General features: G+C 43.2%; 1 protein-coding gene across 1 annotated transcript in view; it reads right to left on the reverse strand.

Annotated features, from left to right (window-relative positions):
* The window catches only part of chsy1 (chondroitin sulfate synthase 1), a 40,789-nt gene that overhangs the window by 3,429 nt on the left and 22,670 nt on the right, over positions 1–14,690 (reverse strand). The window lies entirely within an intron of this gene.

Below are 14,690 nucleotides of genomic sequence, written 5' to 3' on the forward strand. Positions count from 1 at the left end.
CAGAACCGACCGTACAGAGAACGAGACAGGCCTGAAGTCTGTGAAAAGTGATACCTGGAGCATGGACACAGTGACCGACTAAACACGTACATGAGTTAGGGTTAGGGTCTCTACCGCATTCCTGAGCGCCACAGAGTGCAGCCTGCCACTCCGAAACTTGAACCAAGCTGTGTCCTCAGAGGTAAACATTGAGTCTTTATGCCTGAAGCCGGAGTGCCGAGTGAGAAACACAAACTCAAGTAATGTTCTTTCAACGGAAAATACTTCCTCTCATTGGGTTTAAGAAGAATTATTTTTAGACAAAAACTAAATTACACATGGCTTTACTCTACATTCACAGGCTGCATAATAGGTTTTAGTTTGTAAGTTACACCAGGACACTGGCTGAGAGGCTTGCTTACTCGCCGCATGTACAGAGGCTGTAGTCCTTGAAGCAGGGGACCTGGGTTCGAATCCAACCAGTGACTACTTTCTCACATTTCATTCCCCACTTCCTCCCTCTCGTCAATTTCTGACTCGGTCCACTTTCCTGTCTGTCCAATAATAAAGGATACAAAACAGTATTTGAAGACGCTTCTTTGTAACTAGAGAGAGCTATTACATCTCTCCTTCAAAGAGAGCACACTGCAACGATAAACAGTCAGCTGCCTCACGGAACGACTGCCATCACTGGTTAATGAGTTGGTGGTTTTTTTGTTTTTTTTTTAGAGTTTGTTCGACATTTTTTTAACCAGCAACTTTAGTATCTGTAGGAATCAACAATCTATGACTGTCAGAGACAAAAAACTAAAGCTTATAGTGGACCGACTTGGATCCATCAAGGATAATGTTTCTGAGACTTGATCCCGGACCAAACCACGAGGGCAACAGCGCCCCTCCAACAAATGCATTTTCACACAAGTTTCACCCTGTAATTGCAAAGCTCGCTTATCGGTGCAAAGCATGCTGGGATATCGTGGTGAGTGACACAGACTAGGCTGACAGTTCCACTTTTTAAGATCTTTTTTACCCATCATAAGGGGAAGACAAAGTCTGTAGCGCGGGACTCGTTCGATCATTTCTGTTGAATAAAGGCTTCTGGTTGAAGCCGTGTGCCTCGGTCTGTATCAGCTCTATGAGTGGAACAAAGGTGAGAGGGTCTTAGATTTGTTCAGTGAGAAGTGATGCTGGAGGAGAGCTCAGACTGTATCCTGCAGGGTAATAACCAGAGGCCATCAGCTGACAGCTAATTGGCCAGGATGGTTATGTCCGTCTCCTGCAGCTTCACCGTCGTTAGCACCATTCATCATTCATGACCTCCGCTTTGTGCTCACCTCTGAAGCTTTGGACCCATTAGTGCGATTATTTACAGTCATTCACCTCACCCTCCCCGGTCTAGAAGCTTCTCTGAATGAGTGAAGACAGTGGCATGGCTATGTCAAATACGCACTGTTATCACATATTAGACATAACTCAACATCTTGAAAAACTAGTCCATACATTTGTTATCTCAAGATTGGATTATTATTGCAATTCGATTTTGTCAGGTTGTCCTAATAAAACTCAAAAGATCTAAAATAGGATTTTAAATCCTTCTTTTCCCTTACAAAGCTCTTCCTAATCAGGCACCATCATATCTTTAAGAGCTTTCTAGAACAGTTCGCTCCCAGGATGCAGCACCAGCACAGTCTCTAAAGCCCCGTTTCCAACAAGCGGTCCGGTATGGATCAGTACAGTTTGGTACGGTTTGCTTTGGTAACAGCCAACTGTGCCTTACTTGGTCAGCGGCGTCGACCAAAACTGGCTGCTAACCCGCTAATAAACAAAACAAAGGAGAAAAACGCGAATCAAAACCAACAATGGAAGACATCCAGCAGTTCATCTACTGTCACTGACATGCGGCTCTTTGTTACAAAACTCAATCCAGCTTCGTTTCAGAGAAGGCTGTGTGCCGCGACGAGAAATAACGGACGAATAAACAATCCAATGTTGTGTTTGCCGCTGTCAGACGGGAAGTGACGATTCTTCTGACCAATCAACAGACTGCAGTTTTTAGCTCTGACTTTAAAGGTCGGATTGACATTTTTGGAACCCCAACAGAAGAGTCCCAAAAAGTAGGACGGTACGGGTCGTTGATATGGAAATCTTTTCCGGCTTTAGTCAATGAAAACACCACAAAATGCGTGTTGTACCGAGACGAACCGAACTGAACCGCTTGGTGGAAACAAGGCTTTAATGTACTATGGGAGGCAGAGCCTTCAGTTATCAGGCCTCTCTCCTTCTGAATCCTCTACCAGTCAGGGTCCTGGAGGCAGAGACCCCCCCCCTTAAAAAGTTGCCTTTATACTCCTGTTTGAATTACTCTTATAGTTTGCTGCTTTAGGCTTCGACTGCTCGGGGCGACCTGGCACACTGAGCTCTCTCTCTCTATATCACTATCAGTATGCACTCACGTCAAATTAATGACGACATGCTCATTATCAGAGGGACTTTCTTTAGGCAAACATCTCTGCTGGACTTTCTTTACTTTTGATAAGAACTTATTTAAAGTACGGAAAGGTGCCAAACCCCATGTGTTCATGGGCAGAGTATGTGCGTGATTCTATTTGTGTAAAGATACCATTACTCTGCAAACAAAGCCTTAAATATACACACAACAACCATCCACTACAGGACCTAAACACACTGATGTTTAACTTTCCCCAGCCTGGCAACTCTCACACTCACATCGTTCTATTTGTGGAACATTTAGAAGTCTTTATTAACTCAATACACAACAAACACTAGTCACCCAGTTTACACAGTCATACACAGATAACGTCTCAATACTAAATCAGGTGTGATTGAGTCACTTGTAGATACATTGGCCCTGAAAGCTGTGATTACTGCAGTTTATGGAACAGACGCTGCTAAATATACTTCACTGATTGGCCCGTTCAGTCGAGGAGAGAGTGACAGGGGGATGGTACAGAAATGTTGTTCTATATCTGGGGATTTGGAGGTGACGATGGAGGCTGAAAATGAGTGGGTTTGTGCCGTATACATGCTGTGCACTCTACCACTGCTGGGATTATGCTTTATTGCTTACCGTCTATTTTTTGCCTCGAAGAACACTGCGAGCTAAAAGCAGAAGGAAGTAATGCCTCAGACATATGAAACAAACAACCTTTATCAGACAGGTTAACACCTTTAGAGAGACGCAAATCCTCAGACTCGCGCGTGTGCGTGCGTGCGTGCGTGTTGGATGGTACCTCATGTGGAGTACGAGCGGCGGTGAAAGGGCAGCCTGGCGCTCTGAGGCTGGCTTTAATCTGCAGGACAAAGGCATAGTCGGCCTCTAGGCTAACCATGCCAATCTAATTGGAGACGGCATTATGCTGTGCTAATTGGCTCTTTGTAAACAAGCTCGCTCTGTCCAAACTCATTTCTCAACTGAAGGAAAAGCTTCTCACACCTGTGACAGCTCCACAGTGGGTCTTGCTAGCGATGGGAGGGGCTGACAGCACCAGATGACTCAATCTGCGTTAGCTTTCTGACCTGTGTGGAGCGCAGGGGCCAGACTTTACAGAGCGGCCTGCACAGACAGGGGCATCACGTCCAACACAGAGCTGACACGCTCAGATCTGTCTGCTCCCATCCACTGAGGTGAGGCCAGTCAGACGTGCAGAAAAGCATCACAGCATGTCCAGTTAATCGTATAACAGTCAAAAAGTGATTCCCTCTTCAAACATCTCCATCTTGTGACAGGAGGAGAGGCCTGATTGTGAACCAGCAGAGGAGCTGAGGGATTTCTCAGACTGTTTGTTCTTTTGTCCTCTAATAAAATAACAAACAAACACGAGAGAGAGAGAGAGAGAGAGAGAGAGAGAGAGAGAGAGAGAGAGAGAGAGAGAGAGAGAGAGAGAGAGAGAGAGAGAGAGAGAGACGAAGAGAAGACAGACTATAACTGATACATTTTGTGTAAGCCACTATTAGACAGCGTACAGCAGATTTGATCCACCATTTTCTAACTTCTTGTAAGCATTTTCAAGCTTCCTTACTGAGTCAACAGGCGTTTTTTTTAAAGATATATTTATATATTTTAAAAAAAGATACAGGATAAGACCATATCATTACTCTTCTGAAGAGCTGCCAGTTCACCTCTCTCTCTCTCTCTCTCTATATATATATATATATATATATATATATATATATATATATATATATATATATATAAACAAAACACTGTTTGTTTTGAGATGCAGAAAATTTATTAAATTCACAAATGTGTTGTTTATTTTCATGTATATAGCTGACAGTTAATATAAGACATTGATAAATATCCTGTATCGCTATTCAGTGAAAAAATATGGAGATGTGAGTCTTGGTCCATGTTGCCCATCCCTACATTCACTTCACTCCTTGATGCTTGCTCGAGGACTCTTCACATGAAGAGGCAGAGCGTTCAGAGCTTTGGAGCTGCGACTGCAAGGGCTTTATCACCTCGGATCTGAAGGTTAGAGTGTCTGTAATAAAATATGTGGTTTTTACAAAGTCTGACAGACGTGCCCATTAACAGTTAACATGTTAATATTAAATCCATACAAACAAAGCACAAGCGTGCTTTGGTTAAACAAAGATGAAGACAATCACGGCCACAGGTTCGGCGTCATTCTGTGGTCAACACTGATCGACGTCTCATAAATCACTAATCCTTGGCACACTGAGAAAAAACAAAAAACTTCCGTGCAACTTCATTGTGAGCGAACAACTTGGCCTGTAGCTTCCGAGAGCTATGTTCTTGTTCCTGCTTCATAAATCATCACGCTGCCAGATGTTTCTGCAGAAACACCCACACAGATGTGACACAAACACTGATAAGTCGATGCAAAACTTGCACAACTATCTGACTTAAAACACAAACAACTCCTGATCTGTAACAATAATTCTTCCTCCTGAGTCCTTCATCTGACTGAGGTAACATCCAACTGAAACATTCAGAGACTGATGTCAAGTCTCTGCCTCTCCTGCACAGTCATGTTTCAGTGAGGTCACAGCTGGTCTCTATGAGTCAGCATGTTGGCACAGTCCCCACATTACAAAGAAATCAGACCTCCCCAAACCACCACCCCCCCCCCCCCCCTTCTCCAGAAACTTCTCTCCACTGTTTCCATGACAGCAAACCCAGTTAATAGTTTCCCTCTACCCCAGCTTTCACACGTACATTCTGTGACAGACATCATTGTGAGCTTCCAGCAGAAACATTTAAGTAGATTCAAACTTCAGTCGTTCAGAAGAAATCCTGCATTTGCACCATGGGGATGATAAATGGGAGTGTGAAGAGCAACCGCTAGACAAGAAGAAAAGAAAACATCAATGTCATCACCACCAGAGACGTTTCTGATCATTCACCAAATATCACCTGCTCAGGTCACAGTCGACTCAATCAGACTTTACACCATCTCTGTCGGGAGGCAACAGCTAAAGGGAACAGGAAGTCTAATGTTTAAATCGCTCATCCTAACTTTTTGGTTTTATTTATATTTGGGCTTTTTTACGCCTCCATTGCAGAGATAGGACAGTGGGCAGCGTTGAAAATAAGATAAAGAGATGGAAACGACACGTGGGAAAGGAGCCGCAGGTCGGACACAAAAAGTGTCCGCCTGTCTGGGGGACCGCTAAGCCCCCGACGGCCCTCGACTCGCCTTGATTTAAAGACAAAACTCAGAAGAGCTGAAGAGGCCTTTCAGGTATCTGACTTCAACCAAGTCCAGTTTCACTTTGATCGAACTTTGAATTACCACGACCTGAAACGCCAACCGTAACTTGATCCCAATGTGTAAAGATGCTTTCAAACATGAGCACGTCAGCGATGTGGATTCATAATGAACATCAGCTCTGAATGAACATTTCCAGTGAGACGACAGCTCTTTAATCACTGCCACACTACTTTTTGTGTGGTCAATCTGATTTAGAATATTAAACTCTGATTTAGCATATTAAACTTACCTCTTTTTGTTTTTTTAAAGGGAATACAATTAAAACCCATACAGTGATTATAATAAGGCCCCGATGAGCCCTTTAAGAGCACTGAGTGTTATCATGATGGCGATCAGCATCATGGCTGTTTGTGAGCTCGTATTACAGAGCCATGCTGAAAGCTCTCATGAAGGAGGAATGTGAGCAGGCTCTTTGGTTTGTGTGTCCTATGAGGACTGGACAGGAGGGTGAATGAAGCAGAAAAGGCCCTTTGTTGCCTCCAGCCGGTCCCTCCGTCCAGATGTCCTCCTCTGCTCAGGCTCCCAGGGAGAGATGGGAGATATGGACAATTACAGCTCTATTACAGCTCTTGAACACGAGAGTTTACTAGAGTAGAGTTTAATACAGTAGAGTTTAATACAGTAGAGATTAATACAGTAGAGTTTAATACAGTAGAGTTTAATACAGTAGAGTCAGAGCCACAGGAAAAGAAATTTCTTGGAAAAAACAAAACCCTGACGATTCTTAAATATACGTTTAACCTTTCTAAACCTGAGTCTTATTTTTGACTTCCTGAACTTTGAAGAAAAATTATTCATGTCGCCCAAACACTCCCACCCAAGAGGTTGATGGGACACACCAGAGTCTGATCAGATGTAAGTCCCTGTTAGAAACGACATCACACCTAAGTCTCTGTGATCTCTGTTCAGATTCAGCAGAACTGACATCAAGCGTCCTCGATAGACAGACATATGTGGATGTCTGAGGGATCGATAATATATTTCTTTTTAAACACTCTGATGGTGAGACATGTTATAAACCGATACAGTCGGTAATTTAATGATCAATAGCTTCAAAAAGTAGGGACGTACGTCACCAGCCGACTGACCTGTTTCATGTCACGCACTTGTCAGCAAAAAAAATTCTAGGCGCTCTGAATGATTATTAACATTTTCTTTCTTTCTTTATTGCCCCCGAAATCTGTTAAATGTTATTGCTAACGCCGTGTCCTAACAGCAAGCGAGCGTCACATCACACTGTCCACATTTCTTTTGTGAATTTATTCCTCTGTGAATTTCAGTTTCCCCTTGCAAATAGTATGACATCTTGTGCTTTTGTTTTGATGGTGGACAAACTCGTTAATAGACAGCCTGCGGTGAGCAGAAAAAAGTTCCCCCGTTGTCATCGACAAAAGTCAAAGCACAATATTTCAATCACAGATGTGGATTTATGAACTGTTAGCTCCACTTTGTAAAACAAAGCTAGCAAGTTCTGTTGAGGGAGAAAAGTGAGCATCAGTGCCGTGTAGAGTCTCCTCCTTCCTCTTTCTTTGTCCGTCTACGTTAACGAAAGAGGAAAATTGGAACTGGATGTCGTCGTGAAAATATTGCGCCGCATGACGCTGCTTTGTGTTGGCTCGCTCATGGAAAGTTTGGACACTCTTTTGGTTTGTTTATAACCCTCATTTATACCATGGGGAAGACGTTTCAACGTAGAGAACACAGAGATTGTACTGAGTGTATGTAATATCTAGTGTGACAGTTGGCAGAGCAGTCCTGTGTGTGTGTGTGTGTGTGTTCCTCATTATCAGCTGTAGAGAAGTCTGCTAAACGTACAGGAAAACCACAACAGAAAACAAGCGACCACAGTGACTGGACACAGAGCAAAAAGAAGAACTTGACATTGCTTCACTTCCGCCTGGATCAGTCGGCGTGAGTCAGCCTGACCGCTCCGGTCAAACTTTTCTAGAAATGTTTTTGTTTTCATTTCTGGGCCTGCTGGGAGTATACCGGCCCCACTTTTATCGTCTGTAAACACCAACGTTCATTTCACGTTTGAACCTCAGCAGGCTGCAGAAGGAGAAGTATGTGTGCATGAGATTGTTGTTTCATTACAAAGTCACGTCCGCATCGAGTAGCATGGCAGTTATTCCACAACATATTTAGTATTTAGATGGTCACGTTGATCCGTGTGCACAGAAGCTGTGATGAAACATCGTCATCAGAACACTGCACTTTTTGAATAGTCACGTCTTGTGACGTGGCCTCAGACTGAGGGCCTGGGCGGGTTCTTCTAGCTCTTTCTGGGCGCGAATAAAAGTTCAACCTCTGCTTTTTAAGACGTTTTCTCCATTTCTTCCAATTCTGTAAGTTATTGCTTATATCAGTAAATCCTGCTACTACCAACACAACAGACACTATGCAGGTCCTGGATGGATGTTTTTTCTCCTGTTTCTTTCTTTATATTCACCCAATGAAACTTCATGAAGACCTTTTTCATCAACTCAGGCTTGTTTTCTTTTGTTTGTTTTTTCAGGGGCAGGGGGGCTCATTTCTTTACCAGCTTGTTTATTTACAGACGACATAGATGGACTATTAACCAAATAATTTGATATTCTGGAGACAGGAAACAAAGAAACAAACAAAGCGACATGTCTCCAGGTGAGCGGTCGGGGCTGCACAGCCGACAGCAACTAACAAGGCCAAAGCTCAGATTAATTGGCCGTCTTTTAATCCAGATTGTCTAAATCAGTTTGCTTGGAGTTCAAACTGAGCGTGAGATGTTTTTTAGTCACTCCTGACTGCTCAGGAAAACTGTGACATAGAAGAGGACGCGGGTCTGTGAGAGATGTTTGGACAGGTAATAATTAATAACTGGACCACAACTTTGTTTATCCCCCAGGCTGTACATTTGTTTTGTTTGTTTTTGGTGGAAGTAAAACCTGAAATTAACTTACAAACCGCTCAGAGTGTTTCCAGAGCTAAACTCGGTGACTCCAGGGTGACTACCTGCGCTTCCACCAGCCAGCTCCCTTCTGCGTCTGTCTGTGCTCCCGATTACAGCACAACATGTTAGCGCCCGGCGTGTGAGGATTCTGGCTTCTATTTAGTACATTGGAAGGACACAGGGGATTGCTGTCCGTTTTAGTAGACAATCAACAGTAGAGAGCCTTAAAAATCCAACAGTAAGTAGGTAGGTTCCTTCTGGTTCTTAATATGTTTTTGAATCCAAAATGTTTGGAATCAAGATTCAATGAGAACCTGATTCAATAAGCAGAATAACCCGACCCTGAACATACTGTCCCTGCTGTAGTGACATGCTCATATTAGACATATCCATGTGAGTGCGGCCTTGTTCTGAGCAGCCACACAGACAGAGTGATGTGGAGGAGTCAGTCCTGACAGATCAGCTCACAGACACTCTCTCAGCATCTACATACAGAGGCTCACAGCTGCTGCAGACGAGCCCAGCACGGGCGGGTCCATGACATGACATCCAGGCAGGATCTTAAATTAAAAGCTTCCATCAAAGTAAAGGAAAAACTACCCAATATTGGTTAAGAATTCTCTCTTTCTTTATTGCTGTAGGTAATTATAGCTGTGCTGTGGGCAGCTGCATACTTGTGGAGCACTGGAGGTACACAGAGCAGCATTTAGAGACAGAGAGCTGCCCAGGGGAGGACGGGAAGGAAGACGTGGGTGAAGGAAAGCTGGGAGACGAGGGTTCTACACACAGAAACACACACACAAACGCACATATATTCACACATACACATGCACACGCACACTCCCGACAAAAGAAAGTGAATAGTTGAAGCCTATAATCACGTCAGTCCCCGCCCTAAACAATCTCTCCACTCTGAGTAAATCTTTGAAGTCTGATTTTCCCTGAGCAGTGTTCACAGCTCTTATCGCACTCATCCGTTCGCTAGCTACAGTTAAAGCTCCATCAGCCCAGTTCATTGGACTTAAGTGTCCCTGTCACAGGTTGTAGGGCAACTGGAAAAACATGCACAAATTATAGCGCTGTATATTTCACACCTACTCTACACTATCCCTTTGGCTTATGATGATTACTGAGGCCGGCAATAATGCCACTTCTGCTATGCTACACATTTTAAGCTGTTAGACTTTCGCAGAGTGTGGGACATGTGGCGCATGTTCAGAACACTGAGCAAGATTTCAGCCCGACTCTAGATCCATAATAAACTGTTTTTACATTACGTTGACGCACTGATTGTGTCTAAAAAGGAGTGAGGGAAGGGGAACTAGGACAAAGAAAGACTAAAATATCTACTCCACTTCCCAAAAACCCAACATAAAAAGCAGTAGTGGTCTGGCCAGAAACAAGAAATCGTTATTGAAATTATAAGTGGATCTGTCTAGGGAAAAAAAGTGACCAAATAGTGGTCACACGACGAGTCACCCTCAAGTGAGGTCTGGTCCTTCCCAACGCACAAACGTCAGCTGTTTCCAGACCCAAGTGTGTGTTAGGCCGTGGTGTCATGTGAAGGGAAAACTTAAAAAGCTCATTCTTTACTGTGAAGATATTAGAAATGTAAACTTTGATATGGCTCTAGTAAAATAAAACAATGTTAATACCTGTTTGATACCACAGAAACAAAAGTGAACGTCCTTACCTACCTGATGATGGGTAGTTTATTAAACTCTCAAAAGTTGCAGGTAAACTCCTGCACTCTGTTTGCTGGCGACACATTTGGGCAATTTTGATTGTTCTCTCTCTTTCAGCTTTAAGTTAAACACCTCACTAAAGATGTTTTTCGTTATAAAACGTGGTACTGAAAATTATGGAAAGATTCACAACCTTAGTTAAAGGCAGGGTTGGCAATTTTCGAAAAAACTAGCATGATTTTCAAAGTAGCATTCCCTCAAGTGCTCCTTCTGCACCAACCCCCTCCCCTCTGTGCTCCCTCAAAAGCCACGCCCCCCACTTACATGCACAAGCGCCATTGGTCCAGAAGCGGACCTCAGCTTGTGCTCTGAGTGTGGATTGTACATGCATGGGGTAGAGAAAGAGCAGGGAGACATGGTTGGTTTTTAAAATAGGTAGCTCGTGGCAGACATTGGTCGAAGTTTTATAAGATGGATTTTCTTCTTTTTTTTTTATTTTAGAGCACACAAGTTATTAATGTCTGTTAGGACCCAAAGACAATTTAAACCAAAATCTTAAAGAGTTTCTGGACCAGCAACCCTGCCTTTAAGTGTTGCTGTATATTTGATGGTAATATTTGATGTGGATGATGATTACTGTTCAGATGAGGCTGAAAGTCAGTAACAAACAACAACATGTCCTACCTGTGTGCTGTAAGCTAACAGGCGAGAGTTGGAGGACACATTGGTGGAGCTGAAACATGTACGCTCAGTCCCTCCCCCCCACCACAGTGGCGTGCCCCGGGGGCCGTGGTGGGGGACTAATTACAACCCTGTCCCTGTTTGATCCCACCGACAGCATGGCCATTTGACCTCCAGGTAAAAGGTGTAACAGCTGTATGCTTATGGTCCAGATGTCACCTCATGCAGCAGGCCTGGGAGACTATCTGAGACCCCCTGACAGTCTTCAGTTCAAACCTGCTGCTCAGCGTGAGGAGAAACACCAGTGACTGTATAAGTTCAAAGTTGATGATTTTTAGCAGTCTGTATCCACACACACTCACAACTCCTAACTTTGGAGGTTGCACCTGGATTTTTAGCTAATATGTTTTCACCCAAATCAGTAACTAAACACTTTTAGCACAACTTTTAAATTTCTGCTTTGGTCAGTGAAGATACTATGTAGTAGAATAACTGGGGTGGGACTTTAACACGTGAATTACGATGAATTAATTACAAGAAAATAATGCGTTAAATTTTTGACCGCATTTAATCACAGTTTGCCTCATAAACGGCGCGGAACGGTTTGTCACTGCTTCGCGCTAGCTTAACGCTAGCTTAACGCTAGCTTCGCCACAAGTACAAACAAGAAGCGTTTGCTGCCTAACTCGACCAAATGACTGTCTTCAGGACCAAAATTAGAAATTCTGATAAACTTACAAATTCAGTCGCTAAATAGATTGCTCTGGACTGTAGACCACTATTAGTGGTAGAAGATAAGGGCTTAGAAAATGTGCTACAGATAGCAACGTGTGATCTAACTTTCCAGCTGCTGTGCAGAAAAACTATTTCAAACAAGATCCAACAGCTTTTTGAAACTGAGAAGCAAGTAAAAATGGCACGCATTGTATTCATTCATCCACCAAAATCCATTTAGGGCAAATATTGTGATGCTCTTAAAATGCAATTAATTTCGATTAATGAATTAGAAAGCCCTGAGTTAATGAGTTAAATTTTTTTAATCAAGTCCCACCCCTAGTTTTAATCTTTGAATCTGGCTGCATCCTCCGTTTCTGACTGCAACAATCATCTTCCTATTCAACAAAATGCTGCATCTCTGTAGGGATCGTTTCAGTAATGTTGTCGATCACAGTTGAACAACAATCCAAGCCTGTCGTTCAGTCTGATTGGACACGTTTATCCCAAAATGTTTACACTGCAGATGTTACAGATTTCACAGCTGCTGTGCGCACCTAAATTAGAGAAATTAAAAAACATAAAAAAAACAAAAAACATATCATTCCTTTATGGCCTAAGATACAGAAAGAATATCCAAGTCAACAGATATTCACTTCTAACGTCCTCTTTCTGCTACAAAATGGATTCAGTGTTTCTACAGAGTGTCTTTAAGAAGTTCTGAGCTTTACTTAGAGGATGTAGATCTTTTACAAGACTCCTAAACTTGCTACCTCCCACATCTGTTAAGAATTTAACAACACAGTTATTTTCCTACAAACTGAGGAGGCAGACTTAGCCTGATCCATGTAGAGCCGATCAGCCAGATCGACTTTGGCTGTATACTGAAAATAAGCTCTCTCTGTAATAACTCCTGATGTTAAAGCAACACCGGCTGGCACCCAATCCCAAACATGTGCTCCCAGGACGGCAGGATGACGCCTCTCCTAATAAGGTGGCCTCTGGTCACTGCAGGTCGGACAGATAAGTGATCCTGCTGCCAAAACAATACGGACGGAGCAGAGGTGTCAGATCAGAGGAGGGCCTCAGGGCAGCACGTTCCCTGGCAGAGCCTGACGAGAGCTGTGGGGGATGCGACGAACACTAAATGGATTTATAGAGGCTGGAGGCTGTCCGACAGAGACATCCAGGGAAAACACACACACACTACACACACACACATACTTTCAAAGGTACGGCTGTCAACATTTCCAATACTCTGATCATTTTCAACCCCAAAAAGCATTTCAAAATTAATACAATCTCTGTTTCTCTGTTATATGATAGATAGTATTGACGTAAGTGCAGAAGCTTTAAAAACAACAAAAAAAAAACTAACATCTGATCTTCGGTTTTATTACTCACGAGAGAGAGAGAGAGAGAGAGAGAGAGAGAGAGAGAGAGAGAGAGAGAGAGAGAGAGAGAGAGAGAGAGAGAGAGAGAGAGAGAGTCTAAATGATACACATTGGCATTTGCCACACACAAGACAACCAATAAAACAAACACATTAGAAAAAGCGGAATGCAGAAGCAGATATCACAGGAGTTCCCATACTTTGCCATGGCAAGGACTACCCCCCCCCCACCCCCACCCCCAAGCATTCTCTGGCAACCCCTCAGGGGGTCTGGAGGGACCCCCACATTGAAAAAACACTGATCCAACAAAGATGACGTTACAGCTAATAAAAACAAGTTTCTTTACTTCAAATCTTTTCTGTCTTTCAAAGTTGTCAGACAGCCTGAAGTCCTTCATCTCTAAGTTACAGCTAGTGTCAGTCTCTTTCACTTATTTGTACACACTTTACGAGAGAACAATTTCTTTATGACTCCTCTGTATGGATTTCATTAAGGCCAAATGTTATTCCAACATATGTATAATTAGAGGTGTGGTGGAGTTGGTTGACATTCAGACGAGTTGTCTGTCAGGAGTCTTAAGGCCCCGCCTCAGCTCCACCTCTTGGTCAGTTTTTGATTGATCTAAAGAAAGGTCGAGTCAGCATTTCCAACACGGCGAACGCCATCATTGGGCTTTAAAACCTCTTTAGAAACTAATAGATGATGTCACTGAGGCCACACATTTTATACAGGCTGCTCCTACAGAAACACAGTGTCATCAGAAGATGTGTTCGAATGTTGTAATGATAAAAACTTTCCTGATCTGGTTCTGGATCCATTAAAGCGTACAGGTATCAGGGTGTGTTAGACCACAGGCACAGAAAGACTGGAGCCAGCGTGTCGGTTTGACGGTCTGCCTCGTCATAACCTGTGGATTTGGTGAGACAACTATTTCCTGTGAGGAAAGCCGAGAGGCAGAGAGTGGCGTGAGAAGATGGAAAAACTGAGCGCCATTCTAGACAGTCTGCACACGTAGAGGAGGACGAGAAGAAAAAGGAGGGAGCTGAGGAGGAGGCGAGCGGATTAATGTGAGGAGAGAGGACGACAGGTCGTGATGGATGTAGTTATCTGGTAGTCAGAATAAGAGAGAGAGATGTAACTTCATGTCTCTTGAATAAGAAGCATTTAAAGCTCACAACAACATCTGCAACAGCTAAGTCCTGGGACAGTCCTGTAAAACTTAAACTGTACCAAAAATCGACGTATTGTTCCTTTATTTTGTTGTTGCTATGGAAAGTTGGTTCAGTCACAAATAACTCCATTAAACTGCAGAGAATAGAAATAAGTGGATTTGCTTGCTGCGTTAACAAAAAGTTTGATACAGAGAAAAAGCAGCAGCATGGTGAGCCACAGTCCGGCTGAAGGAGGCAGCGCGTCCAAAAACTGTTTATCAGCAACTGTGTGCTTTCTAACTGTTTGTTATAAGGAACCAGTCTGGATTTGGACCACAGCACAGGACTGAGACTGCACACTTCATAAAGTCTTTAATGACAAATATCCTGAGCAGTGATAA

Source organism: Symphodus melops, assembly GCF_947650265.1.
Source record: "Symphodus melops genome assembly, chromosome: 3".
Lineage (NCBI taxonomy): Eukaryota > Metazoa > Chordata > Actinopteri > Labriformes > Labridae > Symphodus > Symphodus melops.